Raw genomic sequence first — 18,126 nt, forward strand, 5'->3', positions numbered from 1 at the left:
CTGGGAGAAGGAGTCAGGAGCACTCAGGGCTTTGGGTGCCGGGCAGAGAGGGTGATGTGGAGCCCAAGGTAGAACAGGATCTGGTCTGATTGGGAGTGAAGGATAAGTACTGGAGAGCCTTGAGGAGAGAAAGCCTTTTCTGGGAGTTTTAGGCTATCCTTGCTTGTTTACATTGCTTTAGTTGGTGGTGGGTTTAAATGCATACACTTTATTTGGGGTGGACCAGGGATTATAGACCTCTTGTGGGGAAGGAATACCCAGGAAGTGTCTGGGTGAAGGCTTAGTGTGGGGGAGCGTTCCAGGTGTTATGCTCTGTGACTGGGTACCCCGTGGTCCTCTCGGTTGGGTGGTTATGGGATCCAGAGCTGGTACAGAGACAGATAGGAAGTGGCCTGACTCCTGTCCTTCTCAAGTCTCTGAGATTCCAATGGCCTAAGCTCACTCGGCCTTACCAGTTCTTAGGCCTGTCTGGTAGCTTGGGCCCACGTGCCTTACACATGCATGTGTAAGCTGGCAGCTCCTGACAATGAGGTGAGTTTAGGCATCTGCTAATTTATGCCTTGGGCAGGCCATGTGAGTTCCTCTGTCTCTGCAGCAATGAGCAGCAGGAAAGTGCTCTGTGTAGAAAGTGCTCATCCTGTGCCTGCCTGGAAAACAGCAAGTGTGGGTTAACAGTTTTCCCGGTGCACGCTCGCGTGTGCACACACACACACACACACACACACCCCTACGCAGGGCAGGAAGTGTAGAGGTTGTGGAGAAGAGGGAGAAAATCCCCAGAAGGGGAGTCCAGTTGGATGGAATGAGCCAGAGTCATCTAAGGATATTCAATAGCCCTTTCCATACCTGGAAAGAATTTATTTAAAGTGAGACTGGAGAGGCAGCCTGCCTTTATTCAGGGCTTGTGCCAACTGCTTAGACTACTTTTGATTATAGTTTTCAATGTGCCCCAGGAGGCTTGGGGTAGGAAAAGAGACTCAGGTTCATTCATTTTTAATATGAAGAATTGCACACTATTCTGGGGCACAGTAGAAGTCTCAAGAGGGTTGCGCCTAGTACATTTCTACTATTAATGAAGCCCAACACTGGAGAGCAAGGGTTGTGATGGAGGGCCATTAGCCACAAGACAATAGCAAAGGATGCTGCAGAGCCAGGAGGGTGACAGTAGAGGGGAGGCCACTCTTAAATACTGATACCAGAGTCCATTTACAGGGGTCCTGGGGACGTAACAAAACTCCCCTTTACTGAGGTCCTCAGGGGTTCAAGTGTTTGCCTCAGTCTTGATTTCCCTTTTGTGGGGTGGACAGATTATGGCGCTCATTTCTAAGGATGAGAAAACTAAGGGTTGATAGTAACATATACCAGCCAGGAGGTAGAATGCCCCTTCACTGGGGCATAGAGCCTTCACAGGACAAAGGCCCTCTACTCCCATTGATGACCGACTAGGCTATCCTCTGTTGCATATGTAGCTGAAGCCATGAGTCCCACCATGTGTACTCTTTGGTTGGTGGTTTAGTCTCTTTGGTTGGGAGCTCTGGGGGCACTGGTTAGTTCATATTGTTGTTCCTCCTATGGAGCTGTAAACCCCTTCAATTCCTTGGGTACTTTCTCTAGCTCCTTCATTGGGGACCCTGTGCTCAGTTCAATAGATGGCTGTGAGCATCTCCTTCTGTATTTGTCAGGCACTGGCAGGTTCTAAAATGTTTTAACATTCCTTCTAGAGGTAGTGGAAAAGAAAGATTATTAGGATATGGGGGAAGTGGATCTGTTCAGAAATTGTTCTTTAGACCAAATCTTATCTGCATTGTCAGAAAATCAGCAGTTCAGTTCACAGATCAGCAGTGGCAGCTCCGTCCACTTGCAAACACCTCATAGATGTTACCAGCACTCCAGTTTGTAGTGTGGGGATAGGAGCAGTGGTGGCATGACCTAGCAGAGACAGCCAGGCCTCAGCTGAATTGGCATAAGTCAGCAGGAGGGACCAGGACCACCAGGGACACCAGGAGAAGTTCTGTGCCGAGCCTTGCTCAACGAGCTGGAGATCAGCGCAGACCAAGTGTTGTAAAGCTAGCTCTACAATCTAGCCCCTCTCACAGACTGTTGAGTTGTATTTATATGCCCTTTAAACATCACATGTCCTATATGGATCTTGCCTCAGCACTTCAGTCTGTTTTAGCAAAACTTTACTTGAGTTTGTATCAGCTGATATCACTCTGCAAATCAGCCCAAGTCTGGAAGCAGCAAGAAGCCACCAGCACATTTACAGAGGTTTTTTGTTTTGTTTTGTTTTGTTTTGTTTTGTTTTGTTTTGTTTGTTTGTTTGTTTGTTTTGGTGTGTTTCTCTTTATGGAGTCACCACAAATGGAGCTCAACTGCGCAATGTAAGGTGGGCTAATGTATGCATGTTGTTAGCGGAGAATCCTTCATCATGTGGCCTTTCATGTGCTTTAGCCAAACATCCTTTCACCCATGTCCGCTTCAAGAAAACACTCCTTCACGTGTTTGCCCCAGCAAAAACCATTTGCAGAACTGACTCTCCAAAGAACCCCTTAAGTTTCCACTTCAGATCGCTTTCATTGACCAAATACTGCCATGGTAGTGAGTGTTCATTGAATGACGGCTATGTTCCAACTGCTGTGCTGGCTACATCCATCTTATTTTACTGTCAGCACTAATGAAGTGGGTTCCCTTTCTAGCCCACTGTACAAAAGCCACAGGCTTAAGAGTGATCCATGACTTCCCCCAAGATCACTACACAGCCAGTCAAGGTTCAGTTGAGCAGCAGGGCACTAGGACCTTCATCCCCTGGTAGGAATGGTATTATTGTCACCAGGTTCTGGCTCTATCAAGTTAACCCCTCAGGTTCCTTCAATTGCAGTCCAGGGTTGGGTGTCTAGATTGACCAAGCAAATCCGAGACTCCAGATTCAGTCTGCTGTTGGCCTCTTAGGTATAAATGGCAACCCTGCCAAGCCTTACACATGTGGCTACTGTTCCCATCCTACACAAAATTATGGAAAGGACCTTTCTAGTATGCTGTGAAAAGATCTCAAGGTTTCACAAAGGCAGCAAAGGCTAGGCTTTCTTCAGCAAGGGGATGTGAGGTTGTAGGAGTGACCCCAGTTACTCATTGCCCTTTCTGCTTTCTCTTTCTGTTATCTCAGGAGACCTCAAAGAGACAGGGCTGCCCTTGCCTCCACCAAGCAGAGATAGGCCAGTGCCTGTTTCAGGGGCTGCAGGCTCGGTCAAAGGTGTTTGCTCAGGAAGAACTCGCTTCTGCTCCATTCTCATGTCTGTTCAGTCCCAGGGCTGGAGCAAATTTTGGAGGCTGACTCTAGAAATTCCTTTCCACCGTTCCCAGGCAGTCCTCACAAGCCTGCAATTGCTCTGAAATCAACCCCCTGAATCTGCGTCTGTGTGTGCGTGTGTGCACTCGTTCGTGAAGCACGTGTCGCAAAAGCTTGTTTAGTGGTTGGAAGGCTGACTGAAGAGTGCTCCCTTCCTTAAATCCACTTCTGATTCTCAGATCCAGCCGTGCTCCCAGCCTGCCCTGTGAGCCCAGCCAGAGGTGGGCAGAACTGAAGAACACCAGGGACCAGCTCTGCAGACCTTACTTAACCCAGGAGCCAGGGCCACTGGGGAACCCCGGGCCTCGTACATCATGCTAAAAACACACACACACACACACACACACACATTTTCACCATTATTTAAATGAGTACTGCTGCCCCAAACACAGTCTAGTTAAAATCCCCTCCGCTTGTGTCGGGCTCTTCGGGTTTCCTGGATGAGCAAACAAACTTTTAGGTTCCAAGAGAGCGAAAGGAAGAGGCATCCACTGACTTTCATCTTGGACCGCCAAGGCTCTCCTTAAGAAACGTACCACCAGGAGCCAGGCTACAGAGGCTAAAATGTTGGGAAAGCAAGGGAATGACAAGAAGGGAGGGGCACCAGTGGTTCTGGTGGCCAGTTTTTCTGTCTGCCCGGAAAGAGTTGCTTTGGTTCAGAAGCCACTGACAAGCCTCCAAGGGCGTGATCAGCACTGCTCGCTGCGGCTGCCATGGCATCGGAGCGTTCTTCCCTCACAATGCTTGTACAAGCCAATCTCAACCCCATTTTGTGTGGCTGGAGACAGACTCACATTCTTACAGAAGCCCCAGGCTTCGGGTACCAGATAGGCTTTCAAACCTCCGGGCGATTTCCCTTCTCCCATTTTGACTGGTAGGGGGTAGCTAGCATGTCCAACTTGTGGCCTTGTAGGCCAAATGCAGCTGAAGACAGATATGAAATTAGCCCAAGACAAAATAATAAACATACTTAAAACATTATGGGAGGGCTGGGGAGATAACTCACGAAAGTGTCTGCCATGCAGGCATGAGGGCCTGAGATTGAATCCCACACACTCCTGTAAAAATTCTAGGCAACTTAGTTTGTTCCTGTAACTCTAGTGCTGGGGGATGAGGAGGGGCAAACAGCAATGTGGATCCCAAACAGCTACCTGGCTTTGTACTTTGCTATTGTTATGCTAATAATCATGTTAGGCTCCCTCGAAGTCTCTTCTGCCAAGGACATAAATCCAAAAACTTCTAAATTTAGCCTCAGGCAGATTCTTTTTGTTTGTTGTTTGTTTTTTGAGACAGGGTTTCTCTGTATAGCCCTGGCTGTCCTAGAACTCACTCTGTAGACCAGGCTGGCCTCGAACTCAAAAATCCGCCTGTTACTGTCCTCACCGCCTGCAGTCTCCGACCCGCAGAAACAAGAAACAAGAACGACACGGACACCAAGTCGGGTTCAAGCAACAGCTTCTTTTACTCCTTCTTGCAGCTTTTCTTTTCTTTTTTGAATTAATTTTTTATTAGGTATTTTCCTCANTTACATTTCCAATGCTATCCAAAAAGTCCCCAATACTCTCCCCCCCCCCACTCCCCTACCCACCCATCTTGCAGCTTTTCTTACCACAACCTCTTCCACTTAGGGCAAGGGCAACAACAACCCTCCTATATATACTCTTGCCGACTGACCTCATCTCGCTCCACACCACCTCATCCAATCAGAAATCACACACGCTCCAGACAGGTCCGGATCACAAGGAACAGTCCAGCCTGGCAGGCAGCCTCACTGTGCATGCTCGGGCAAGGTAGTAAATGTGGGGTTCACGGGGCCTGGCAATGGGCCAGGGCGCCACCTAGGCCCATTCGGCTGGCCGCACCTGCTTCCTGCATCCGCCTGCCTCTGCCTCCCGAGTGCTGGGATTAAAGGCATGTGCCACCACATCCGGCTCAGGCAGATTCTTAGGACAAGAGCAAAAAGCAGCTAGTTCTTTGCCAACATGTCACAAGAATGGTCTCAATTATAACTGATATTGTTTCCCTCTGAGACGTCCTGAGCTGGTCTCTGTAGTCCACATTGCTTTATTATATAAGCTCCTACTAGGATAGCCCATAATACTAGCTTACAGCATTCTACTGCTTTCACATTTCTTCCCAAAACAGAATGATCGGTCCTCTCAAGGCAACAGCCCACTCCCTGGTACCAACTTCTGTCTTAATTACTTCTCTTTTGTTGTGATAAGACATCATGGCCAAAGAAACTTCATATACATCATGGTGGAGAAACATGGCAGCAGGCAGGCAGGCAGGCAGGCAGGCAGGGCGCTAGAGCAGTAGAGGAGGGCTCACATCTTAATTGAGAAGCACAAGGAAGAGAGCGGGGAGGGGAGAGGGGGAGGGAAAGGGTAGAGAGCTCTCCTTTCTCAAAGGCTGCCCCCAGTGGCTCACCTTCAACAAGGCCACACCTCCTAGCAAGCATTTCTTTCCAAACTGCTTTCCAAATAGTTCTACCAACTGGAACCAAGTATTGAAATACAGAAGCACTTGGAGCCATTCTCCACTCTCCAGCCTCGGTGCAGTGATAAGGTTCAGATTCCGTGAGAGGACCTGTTTTGAAAAATAAAGATGGAGGAACTGGAGAGCTGGCTCTGGTTCAGAGCACTGGATGTTCTTCCACAGGACAGGGCTTCAATTCCCAGCACCCACATTGGTGGCTCACAACTATCTGTAACTCTGTTCTTTTCTGGCTTTCAAGGACACCAGGCACTCACAAGGTGCAGATACACATACAGGCAAAACACCCATGCATATAAAATAACAACAACAACACACACACACACACACACGGTGGAGACTAAGAAGGGACAAACATCTGATGTCCACTTCTGGCTCCCACATGCACCTGCACACACTAAAAGTAGCCAGTACACACAACACACAATGAACACATGTAAACAAACATTGTAAAGTTTTGCTTGCAATATAAAATTAGAAACAATTGTGTGTGAGTGCCTGAGTGTATGTGTGTATACCATAGTCCTTGGAGACCAGAAGAAGGCACAGATACCATGGAATTGGAGCAGCCATTTGATGTGGGTGGTGGGACCCAAACTGGGGTCCTCTGTAAAGCAGAAAGTCCCCTTAATGATTGAAGTGTCTCTCCAGCCCCATGTTTGTTGTGATTTTTTTTTTCTTGTAACCTGATCACACAGTTCTCAGGTGTAAATTTCTAGATGACAATGTTGGCTTTTAATATCAAAAGGCTAAAAGAAGCCTGAGTCTAAAGCAGTGCCAGATGAGATGAGTGGCCGGGAGAGTATATGCAGTTCCCAGAGCTGTCCAGATACACACGGTCACCTGCAAAAGCACACGGAGGGACCCCACACACCAGAGAAACAAAAGGAAGTCTTTCCACCACCACCACAATCATGATCAGCATCACCTTTGCCATCCATCCTTTAACTTGCAACTTTCACTTGCAGCTCCTCTCACACATTCACGAGTTCCGTCACTAGGGGGAGGTAACAGACAGTGCATATAAGCAAACTTGAAAGGCTATAGTTCTCTGGAAATGATGCCTGAGAATTTAACCTAGGTAAAGCAGAGGCTTGTTTTCAGGGCTGGTTGTCCTCTTCATCAAGGTTTGAGCTTTGGATACACACACACTCCTTTATGTGTCACTTTTGCTCAATAAGTAGCCTTTTTCTTTATTCTCTGACTTCCTGCCTCTTTCTCCATGGAGGACTCTAGTGGGCCATTTCTGTTTTCCCTCGGGTGCCTCTCTCTCTCCATCCCATTCCATTCCCATCTGAGTCTGCAACTTTGTTGCCAACTCCCAAGTGGTGACTCACGGGGATGGTGGGGGGGAGGGGTGTCTCTGGAGCCTGGCCTGTTTGGACACTTAATGTACTACTCTGAGTATTTTCTAGGTCATTTCATCCCCGTTTTTCTTCCTATGGTGATCCCCCCCCCACCCCGTTTCCATTATTCCACATCTATCTTCATTTCCATCCTGCCTGGTAGAATGCCAGGCCCTGTTCCAGGCCTGTGATACTAACAAGTCAGCGGCTAGTTAGCTCCAACTCAGAACTGATCTGATTGTAGCTTCAGGGTACTCTGTCCCCCTGCAGGTAAACTGCTGTTCATTTTTTCGTGCTGGTTTGCTGGCTCTTGCCCCTCTTGATCTTGTGGTTGGCCAGTCCCAAAGTTTTTCTGTGAATAAGGTCACTGTGGGGACTGCTCTGCTCCCTGAGGTGCAAGTGACCTCTCCCACCCCAGCCTGCTTAGAACTACAGCCTTGTGGCATTTCTAGTCTATCAGAACACTGTCAGCACGATTCTGTAGACAGACGCGCACACCAGGAATGGGTTTCCTACCATGCTGGGTATGAGCAGTCTGCGACTTGGGTAGGCCTACTTGGGCAGGTCTAGCCAGTTTTGGATTGTAGATGGCCTGCTTCTTGTATCCAAGAAGATGGATTTCCCAGTCCATTTCTCTTTGTGTGGTAAGAGAGAACACTCACCCCTTTCACAGGGTATTAATCCCACTGACGAGGGCTCAGCTACCATGATCAACTCCCATCCCATGGCCCACACTTCATCTTTTGCTTTGCTTTTTAATTGTTTTTGCTTTGCTATTTGACATAGGTTCTTTCTATGTAGCCTTGGCTGTCCTAGAACTTGCTGTGTAGATCAGGCTTGCTTCAGACTCACAGAGTTCCATTTGCCTCTGCCTCCCAAGTGCTGGGATTAGAGGTGTGTACCACCAGGCCCACCCCAAAGTCAACATTTCTTAACACATCCCATTGAGGGGTGGGTAGAAAGTAGGGGCCACTGACATCTGATCCATAACAGGCTGTTCTGCCCAAGGGAAGAGTGGCTTTTACAAAAAGTTTGGATTTGTTTATGAAGTGGCTCAGCCTTGCCTGAGCCTCCAAGAACTGTAAGAACTGCTTGCTCTCAGTTGCCTCTCTTGCCTCAGGGCTAGCAGTTGCCTCAGGGCTTGCATAGTGGCCCCGGATTTTCATCTTGAGAACTCCTGTTCTCCCCAAATAACTGCTCTAGTTAGGTTTATTCGTCAATTTTACACAGTCTAGAGTCACCTAAGATGAACATCTCTAGTTTTAGGTCAGCTTAACACAGCAACATCGGAAAGGAGGGAACCTCAGGTGAGAAAATACCTTCCATGAGATCCAGCTGTAGGGCATTTTTTAAATTAGTGATTGAGTCAGGGAGGGCCCAGCTCCTTGTGGGCAGTGCCATCCTTAGGCTGGTGGTCCTGGGTTCTATAAGAAAGAAGGTTGTGCAAGCCATGGGAAACAAGCAGGTAAGCAGCGCCCTCCTCAGCCTCTGCATCAGCTTCTGCCTCCAGGTTTCATCCTGTTTGACTTCCTGCCTCGACTTCCTTCAGTAATGAATTCTTGTGTGAAAAATATTGAAGAAGCCAAATAAACTCTTTCTTCCCCAACTTGCTTTTGGTTATCATGTTTCACCATATAGTTCTAGTAGCCCAAGAACAGCCTCTTTTGCGTCTGTGTTGGAGCAAGGAGAGAATGCAGTGGAGCACTGGCCGAGGGCAGGATGTCTCAGGTTACTCACTCTTCCCTTGGCAGGGAGAGGCACAGCTTTCTGTTAGAGCTGGTATGCATTGACTCATTTGTAACTTCCTCTGGGTTCTTCCTAACTTACAAAGCACGGACTTTCCTTTCTTTGCTCTTCCAAGATTTCCACCAATAGCAGAAGTTTATCTAGCACAGGGAGGTTCCGGGAACTCAGTGAGGCTAGGGATGGTGCCTTGGTGCACACTATTATTCTCTGAATTCCCACACTCAATATACCTGAAGGAATCTAAGGCTGACTTCATTACTAATAAAACTAGAAAGAATAGACGATCGGACAAGACAAGTCTTTCCTGTGACGTCGTGCTTTGATGTCGAAGCTGTTTTAGAGGAAAGATCACCTGGTTAAAGAGCTAAGTTCCAGGTTTGGATGATACTGATAGAAAACACAGATAAGTCTGAATGAACCCCAATAGGGAGAACCTGCATTCTCCTGCCCTATAACACACCCCAAGACTACAGTCTCCTTCAAGTTCCCCAAAGGCAGGCTGGCCTCAAGTGATTGAGTGACGGACAACTATGAGAAAGTCAGAAGGCTCTGGGGAAGCCTTGGATCCATCTTAGGGCAAAGACATTACCCCCCAGGTCCTGTTTCCTGGAAAGGTAGAATGAGGCTGAGACAGGCCTGTGGTGAGGGTGGGGAAGGTGTGTGTGTGTGTGTGTGTGTGTGTGTGTGTGTACACTGACATTTGTTCCGGTTTGAAAAGACTGAGTGAACAGCTAGGTGAGGTTTAGACTCAGGAGTGAAACATGAACAACACATCTTGGCAGTCTGAGCCAGGGGCTGTGTCTTAGTTAGGGCCTCATTGTTGTAAAGAGACACCATGACCATGGCACCTCTTACAAAGGAAAAGATTTAACTGGGTCTGGGTTACGGTTTCTGAGGTTTAGTCCACTGTCGTCATGGTGAGCGGTGTGGTGGCATGCAGGCAGATGTGGTGCTAGAAAGGGAACTGAGAATTCTGCGTTGTGATCTGCAAGAAGCAGGAGGAGAGTGAGACAAACTGGCCAGACTTGAGCTTCTTTGACCCTAAGGCCCACCTCACAGTGATGCACTTCTCCAACAAGGCCACACCTACTCCAACATGTGCCACTCTCCTAATAGTGCCACTCTCTATGGCCAAGCATTCAAACGCCTGAGTCTATGGGGACCGTTCCTATTCAAACCACCACAGGCTGTAAATATGGAATCCTAGAATAGCCACTGTATTTTGTTGTATATGTCTGGGCCCTAAGCCAATGAGCAGGCATCATTACTGTGTTGCCCATGGGAGATAACATCTGAATGTAGGTGGCTCTCCTTACCTTGGATTATTTGTTTTCTCAGGATTGTGAGATCCACCCTTTATTTTCACCCTCTTCTCCCAGGATTTCTGTTAAGGACAAGGACGACGGGTGGTTAACAGTGGATCCTTTCCCATCTTTTCTGGCCTCATGATAGCCTCTGTGCCCAATAGTCTGAGCTGACAGATGATCATCTGATGGCAAAGACCATGGTTTCTGCTCCAGGTTCAGTGTCCCTTGGTGATGGACAATTGCTTGGAATTGGAAGCTGATGTCCCCTAAGCTGGTGTTTATCACAGCAACATGAAAGCAACCATCAGTCACTTATAGAGGCCCAAGTATAGCAGCTTTTTCTTCCTATTCTTCAGATATTGTCCATCCCTGTGATGGATTAAAAGTTGAAGACAGCTATGTTGAAGAGGGGAAATGGTTTCCCTTTGGCCAAATATCCTGTCATTCATCTGGTACATCTCAGGTACCCCCATTCTCTTGCCTTCATCTGTCTGCAAGATTCAAGCCTTGCACTAACTTGGCCATGAAGACTAATTCTGGCATGGCTCTGATAGGAAGCTGATGTCCAAGCTGACTCTTTGGGTCTTTGCTCCTGCTATTTTCTGGACATGAATGAGCATCATGCCACAGGATGTGGGACCCTGACTTCTATAGGGTAATGGGACATTTGATGCAACTCAGAAATTGGTCAACAAGACTGAAGATGGGTAAATTAATTCTCTCTCTAGTCTTCTCTCAGAGGAACAGTCTTAACATACATTTTCCTTCTCCACAGTCTGGCCAGAGATGAGCTGTGTCACTAAGCTGGTGTACTCACCAATAACAATGCTGCATCTGTCTCCTTGAGACTTTTGGGGCAATAGACAGCACAATGAGGCATCGAGATGTAGTCATTCCCTCCCTTTCCTGACTACCCCTCCTCTTTCACCAGCGTGCTTTTATGTTCCTAAGCGTTGGCTCCCCGTGTGTTAGAGGAATCCAGAGTAGGCATCACGAGCATGGACTTCAGTATCCAGAGTGAAGTTTTATCTGAGTTCTTCCTCAAGACTTCTGTCCTATACCTTTCAGCTTTAAGAGAAGATGACTCATTCATCAGGCTAGGAAGCAGGCCCCCAGAGCTCTGCATGGGGCTTTAATATCAGTATCTCCACAGCAAGATTGTATGGGATAGAGAATCCAGCAGCAGACAACCATAATGATACCTAGCTATAACCTTTCATTCGTTGCTTACCCAGTGCTGGTTTGGTAGCCTCACTTCTCCCTCATCTGCACACTGGAAGGCGTGCTCTCAGTCTTCACAGGGCATTGTGTCAACAAGATCCAAATCCCCTTGGGCGGGCGAGCTTTGTGTTTTTCCATCCTAATATGCTAAATGGTGACTCAGTCCCCTGGGGGATCTCAAATCCCTGCCGTGAATTGGTGTATTAGACAATTATGGCCATAACTTTCCATTCTAATCACTCTGGATGCGTTCCTTTGCTCTAATGTGACTGCCAAGTTCCTTGCAAGATCCTTCACAGATGAATTCCAGGCAGCTGAGTATTTTTGTCAACAGGCAGAAATAAAAATTGGACCTTGGAGCCTACCTACCGGGTTAGGGGACCGCCAAGAGTGAGACATCTCATGACACTGCCCCTCCTTAGCTAGTTGGTTAGCCATCTACTGACCTCTGGTTGTGGAGACGTCTCATAGTGAAAAGCCATGGGGTGACTAGAGGCATATATTTTGGATCCCTTTCAATTGGCTTGTGAACAACCATGACATAACCTAAGATTTTATGAGCTCATGAATCTTGAAAACCCAATGCATGCTTTTGGAGTGTAGAAAATGTCCCTAAGTTCTTGTGCAGATGTTATAGTGAAAACATGAAGAAGAGCTATCTGTGACAAAGGTCTGGAGTCTGCACTCCAGGTCTTGGCCAGTGTAGGAAAGAAGTGACTTTACTTGAGGAAGGAAGAGTCCATGACTTTAGTCCCCTTAGGCTTGGTTGGAACAGGTCTTCAATGTTCAGAGAAAGATGGAAAAGGTCTTTGATCAGAGCAAGTGACCCACAGTACCCACGTCACCTGAAAAACAAATCTCAAGCAGTCAGTTTGGTGATCAGAGGAGTTCTGTGGGAACCAGGCCCTCTGAAGAGAGCGTGGGGCATCTCCTGAAGCAATTGCCTCTGAGAAGAACTTACTAGAACAGCAGGAAGTAAATGGGGTGAAATCCCAGCATGTCTGAGATGTAAACCTCAGCTTCTACATGGAAAAGCTTCTCAGAAGCAGGCTGAGCTCTAAGGCCCCACTGCCCAAGCTCTGGGTCTCTTTCTTCATCCCCTGCTAACTCTAATGCCAATCTCTTCTCTGGGTTGTTTGGCTACCTACCCTTGTCTGGTCTCTAAAGGATACAGAATAGATTTGGAGCCTTGTGGACAGAACGGTCCCCATGCAGGGGCTTCTAGAATCAAAAGGCTCTTAGATTCTAGAGTCTAGATTCTTCTGGGAGAAGAATCCCCTTCTGCCATTTGCAGTACCACTTCTTTGCACAATGGATGAACATAGGAAAGCCACATCTTTATTTCTAGAGACAACCAAGGCTATAGCACACTGATGCAATGGAATCGAAGACTTTTTATTAAAGGGTTCTGTGGGGACCACAGACTTGTAAACAGAGACATGTCTTCAACATTTTCTTGGTCGTATCTTTGGTGCCAGGGTGTCTGCCTGCTGTTTTGTCGGGAGCTGCATCCAGAATTAACTACGGATTACTCAGCCGGGTCTGGTTTCTCTGTCTTGGTAGACAGCAGGACTATGGGTTGATGGTCCCCACAGGCCTTCTAAATGCAGACACAGCATCTCCTCAGCCCCTGTCTCCAGCTTTGCTCTACTCTGTATGTACTTTTAATAGCTGGGCCAGGCCATTCCTTCAGAGGAGCTTGGGTAAGTCCCAGAAAGCAAGGAACAAAACAGCATTTTTTAAGTCTCCCAATTTTGATGTTTTCCTAGTGTGTATGTTCTCTTTTCTCCCTGACTTCTTTCCAGTATTTCTATTCTTTTCAGGTGGGTTAATGACTAAGGGCTCTGTTAGGCTGTCAAGGCGCCCAGGAGAGGATGCTGACAGGAGTAATAAGGATCAGTGCTGAGAAGGGAAATTCCTTCACAAAGGATGCTTGAGACATTTCTGTCTGCGAGCTGCTTCTCTGTAGATTCCTCCAACTCTCGGGCATCTCCTGGAACAGTGGTTGTTAAACAAGTTAAGAATCTCTAGGCTGGTCTGTGATGGTGCACACCTCTGATCCCAGCACTCCGGAGGCAGGGGGAGGTGGGTTTCTGAGTTTAAGGCCAGCCCGGTCTACAGAAAGAGTTCCAGGACAGCCAGAGCAACAACAGAGACCTCATCTCAAAAACAAACAAACAAAAACAAGTAAAATAAGGATCTGACCTCCTCAGGTGGCAATAGCTGGCAATGTGGAAGCCGTTGTCCAGATCATGATGCTGTTAAAGACTAGGTAAAGATCTCTGGTTTCACAAAAGCCTTCGGGGGTGTCGCCAACGCCATTCGGTACTCAGAGCTAGTTACACCCTAGAAGAGAGTGACAAATTAGGTTCTATAATGGGCATGTAGAAATGTCTACATTAGAGAGAATGAGTACCCACCCCACCACACCCACAGAATCACAAAGACAACTTCTTGGGGTTCAAACAGAACCGTTTCTTCCATCGCTTTTGAACTAAAGATCTGTAACAGTCAAAAGCCATAGGACCTCCATGGTGTCTCCTTGTTTCTCTGTTACAGGGAATGCCTTAAAGGGTGTTGCTAGCAAAGTGGTAACTTTTATGGTTTATCTAGCTGTTTTAGGGCTATGAGTTTAGATATGCCCCTGGGAATTCTCCATTCTCCTGAGGTTTCAATTCACAGTCCCAGGGTGTCCGTCCACACACCGCTCACCAAGCATGCCGGTTGCTGCTTCCTTTACAAGGGTAGCTACGGAGATGAAGGCACCAGGTGTGTCACATGAAGTTATTGAGTGACAGACAGGCTCGTGTGGATTCTAACAGCCCTGGGCTACAGTTTGTCTCTTAGATGCTAGCATACAAGAAGCTTCCACTCTGGTGTGTCACAGTGAGAGGGGCTGGACCCTTTAAAAAGAGGGGTTCAGTGCAAGACATATGGGTGATGGGGTACCAGGCAGGCACTGAGTCGGTCCCACAAGCTCTTGAGCCTCTATAAAGGAGCAACACTGCCCCCGCCCCCTAGAATCTCTGGCTTCCCTTCTCATAGTGGCCTCCCTTATTTTATACCCATCCCCACCATGATGCCATGTGCCATAATATTGTGTGGGTCTTTACCAGAGGCTGGATGGGTTGTCAGGCTTTAAAACCGTGAACTGTATAAACCTCTTTGCTCTATAAAGTCTCCAGCTTCAATTGTTTAATTAGAGCAACCACACAGGGGCTAATGCATTCATTACCCTGCTCTGGAAGGCTGCTATTATCTCTGCAGCCTCCACTTGGCACAAGTGATCATTTCTTTTCCCAACATAATATCTGTGTGAATATTTTGGTATTTCACATCATATGCCCCAATCACATCATTTCCCAGTCCACCCATGAGCATTTTTTATGATCCCGAAAACTGTAAGTTGCAGCTCATGTTGTCCTGTGAAAGAAAAATAAACATAACAAAGCAAAACAACCCAAGTCACAAAGTCAGAAGTGAGATTACTCTAATGAAGTCCATCCCACTTAACTGCAAACATTTCTGAGAATCCAGGAAGGTGAACCCAGCGTCTATTGGTTCCTCCTTGAGTGACTGTCAATGCTCATTCAAATAAAGCACACAGAGAAATACATTAAACATGTTGTGTTTTTTTTTTTTTGTCTGTAAAGAGATTTGTTTGATATAATATAGTTATGACATCTTGGGGTTTGTGTAAACTACTGGGTCCTACCTACGAGTACATAAATATAAAATTTAATCGTTCCCTTGGGTCTCTACTAGAGAGACACTGAGTGGATGGATGGGAGTATGTAGGGCATGTGGGATTGTGTTAGCCAGACAGTCATAAGAACTGGTAAGGTTGAATGAGCTCAGATCCCAGGAATCTCAGAGATCTGTGACGGGCAGTCGAGCCGCTCCCTACCTACCACTGTACCTGATGTGGAACAAGTAACCACGTCGCCCCACTGAGAGGACCATGGCGGTCAGTCACAGAGAATAACACCTGGAGTTCTTCTCTATGCTAATGAGGTATCTAGATGCCTTGAACCTTCAGCCAATGAGCTTTCCTCCCTGGGTTTTCCTTCCTGCAAAAGGTATTTAATTCCCAGTTCACCCCAATAAACTATGCATTTATGCCCATCATCAAATAAACCAGTAGGAACAAGCAAGGATTATCTGAATGAACACACACTTCCCAATACAGTATTTTAAACTATGGACCAATTGCACTTAGCCACGTGCCTTTCCCCATTCACTAAGATTTATTAAAAACTACTCACTGTGTGAAATTGTAAAGAGGAGGCTGAGAACATGAGCTTTGGTATAAAACAGTCTGGCCTTAATTCTAATTCTGCTGATACAGGGAGAGAGAGCCCCAGGGATGACTGTTGTGCCAGGAAGCATTCATGAACCTCCGAAGACCACCAAGGAGCCATTTCGGATGTAATCCCATCAGGATCTCTTTATTATAAACTCCAGTTTGGGCTTACTCACCACCAGCCCACAGGATGGTTTGTTGAGGCAGTCCTGAACTCTAATCAGGACAAGATTTTATAGGAAATACAAGTAGGTATGGGGGGTGGGGGATCAGCCTGGCAAGCATCTAACTGAATGTCTAGTGTAAGCCAATAGGTGGGGGCTCTGAAGCAAGACCATATACAGTCATGAACAGTCTGAAAGTACATCTGAAACAAGCACACTAATCTTCGATGAACTGTTGCTAGGAAGTAGCTAGGGAGTAACTCTGGCCAAGGACAAGCCGTGGGGTCCTTCCTGGTATGTGGGTGCAACTTGGGTTCAGCTGTGGGCCAGTTCAGGCTTTTTTTGTTTTGTTTTGTTTTGTTTTGTTATTTTTAGATGAGGGCTGGTTCCAAGATGGAATAGGTTTGGCCTCTCAGTGACCACTCAGATACAGTTGTACAGCCAACCAAAAGTCTTTATTCCAGTCAGGTGTGGCCACACTCAGGTGTTCAGGAACCCAGATGTTGCCTCTAGTGTCCAAAACATAGTTTAAAAGACAGAAACAGCATCCTGGCTTCTTGCTTAGCAGCTGCATGTGGGTTTCACAGAAGTAAGCACATTGAAACAAGCAGTTTTAACAGAGGCTAAGGTAGCAATTAATGGGGGTGGGGGTAGGGGTGGGGAGTGGGGCTTTCCATGAAATAGTTTCAACAGTAGCTGAGTTAGCCAGGACATCCTGACCTTTGGTCCCTAGAACCAAAGCTGGGTAATTTTTCATGGGATTCTCTATCAGGGAGTTAAGATTCTCGTTCTCAACCTAGGTTGGCCTCAACAAGAATGCAAACTGGAGGACCCTCTGTACTGCCTTGTCTGGTCACACTGTCACTGACCGCACAGGAGACCTGGAGGAGGAACTTGAGAACCAAGGAGGTGCCTGGGTTCTCTCTCCTACAACATGAGGCTCAGAGGAGAGGAGATGGACTTTCAGAAGCCTATAGAATCGTTAGCCAGCTGCCCTAGCTACAGTTGCTATTGCTGGGTTGAAACACCTTGACTTACGCTTCCACACCACAGTTCATCACCAAAGGAAGTGGGGACAAGAGCTCAAGCAGGGCAGGAATCCAGGAGCTGGCGCTGAAGTGGAGGCCATTGGATGGGTACTGCTTCCTGGCTTGTTTGTAGGCCCAGCTTCTGTGGATGCTTTTAACACAGCACAAGGCCAAGTCCTATCACGTACTGAGCTCCTACTATGTGCTTGGACCTACATATTTATCATTTCATTCTTCAGGGCAACTTGGTATATCTAATGGCAATAATATATGTAATATATGTAGTGGGAATAATACCATTCATTATTCCCATTTAAAAAAAAATATAAGAATCATACTCCAGGAATTTTAGCAGCCAGTTCAAGTTCATAAGGTTGGAGAGGAGAGCTGTAAGCCAGACCTACTTCAGCCTGGCTCAGTGGCAGTCACCAGCACTATAGGCTTTCACCCCTGAACACTTTGTTGCTGATGGGACAGACTGAAGAACACCCCCTCTGCCCCCAACCCCTGCAGGGCTGACTGGCTTTGGCCTCTGACTGAATCTTTGACTGATAACCATGCCTGAGATGGGCCTGCAGAACATGACACAACCTTTGTGTGTTTCACTCATTAAGATTGTGGAGTCATAGCCGGGCGTGGTGGTGCATGCCTTTAATCCCAGCACTTGGGAGGCAGAGGCAGGCGGATTTCTGAGTTCGAAGCTAGCATGGTCTACAGAATGAGTTCCAGGACAGCCAGGACTATACAGAAAAACCCTGTCTCAAAAAACCAAAAGAGAACAAAACACTCATGGAAGGAGTTACAGAGACAAAGTTTGGAGCTGAGAGGAAAGGACGGACCATCTAGAGACTGCCATACCCGAGGATCCATCCCATAATCAGCCTCCAAACGCTGACACCATTGCATACACCAGCAAGATTTTGCTGAAAGGACCCTGATATAGCTGTCTCTTGTGAGGCTATGTCAGGGCCTGGCAAACACGGAAGTGGTTGCTCACAGTCAGCTATTGGATGGAACACAGGGCCCCCAATGGAGGAGCTAAAGGGGTCTGCAACCCTATAGGTGGAACAACAATATGAACTAACCAGTACCCCCGGAGCTCGTGTCTCTAGCTTCATATGTATCAGAAGATGGCCTAGTTGGCCATCATTGGGAAGAGAGGCCCCTTG

The sequence above is a fragment of the Mus caroli genome, chromosome 14, assembly GCF_900094665.2.
Source record: "Mus caroli chromosome 14, CAROLI_EIJ_v1.1, whole genome shotgun sequence".
NCBI lineage: Eukaryota > Metazoa > Chordata > Mammalia > Rodentia > Muridae > Mus > Mus caroli.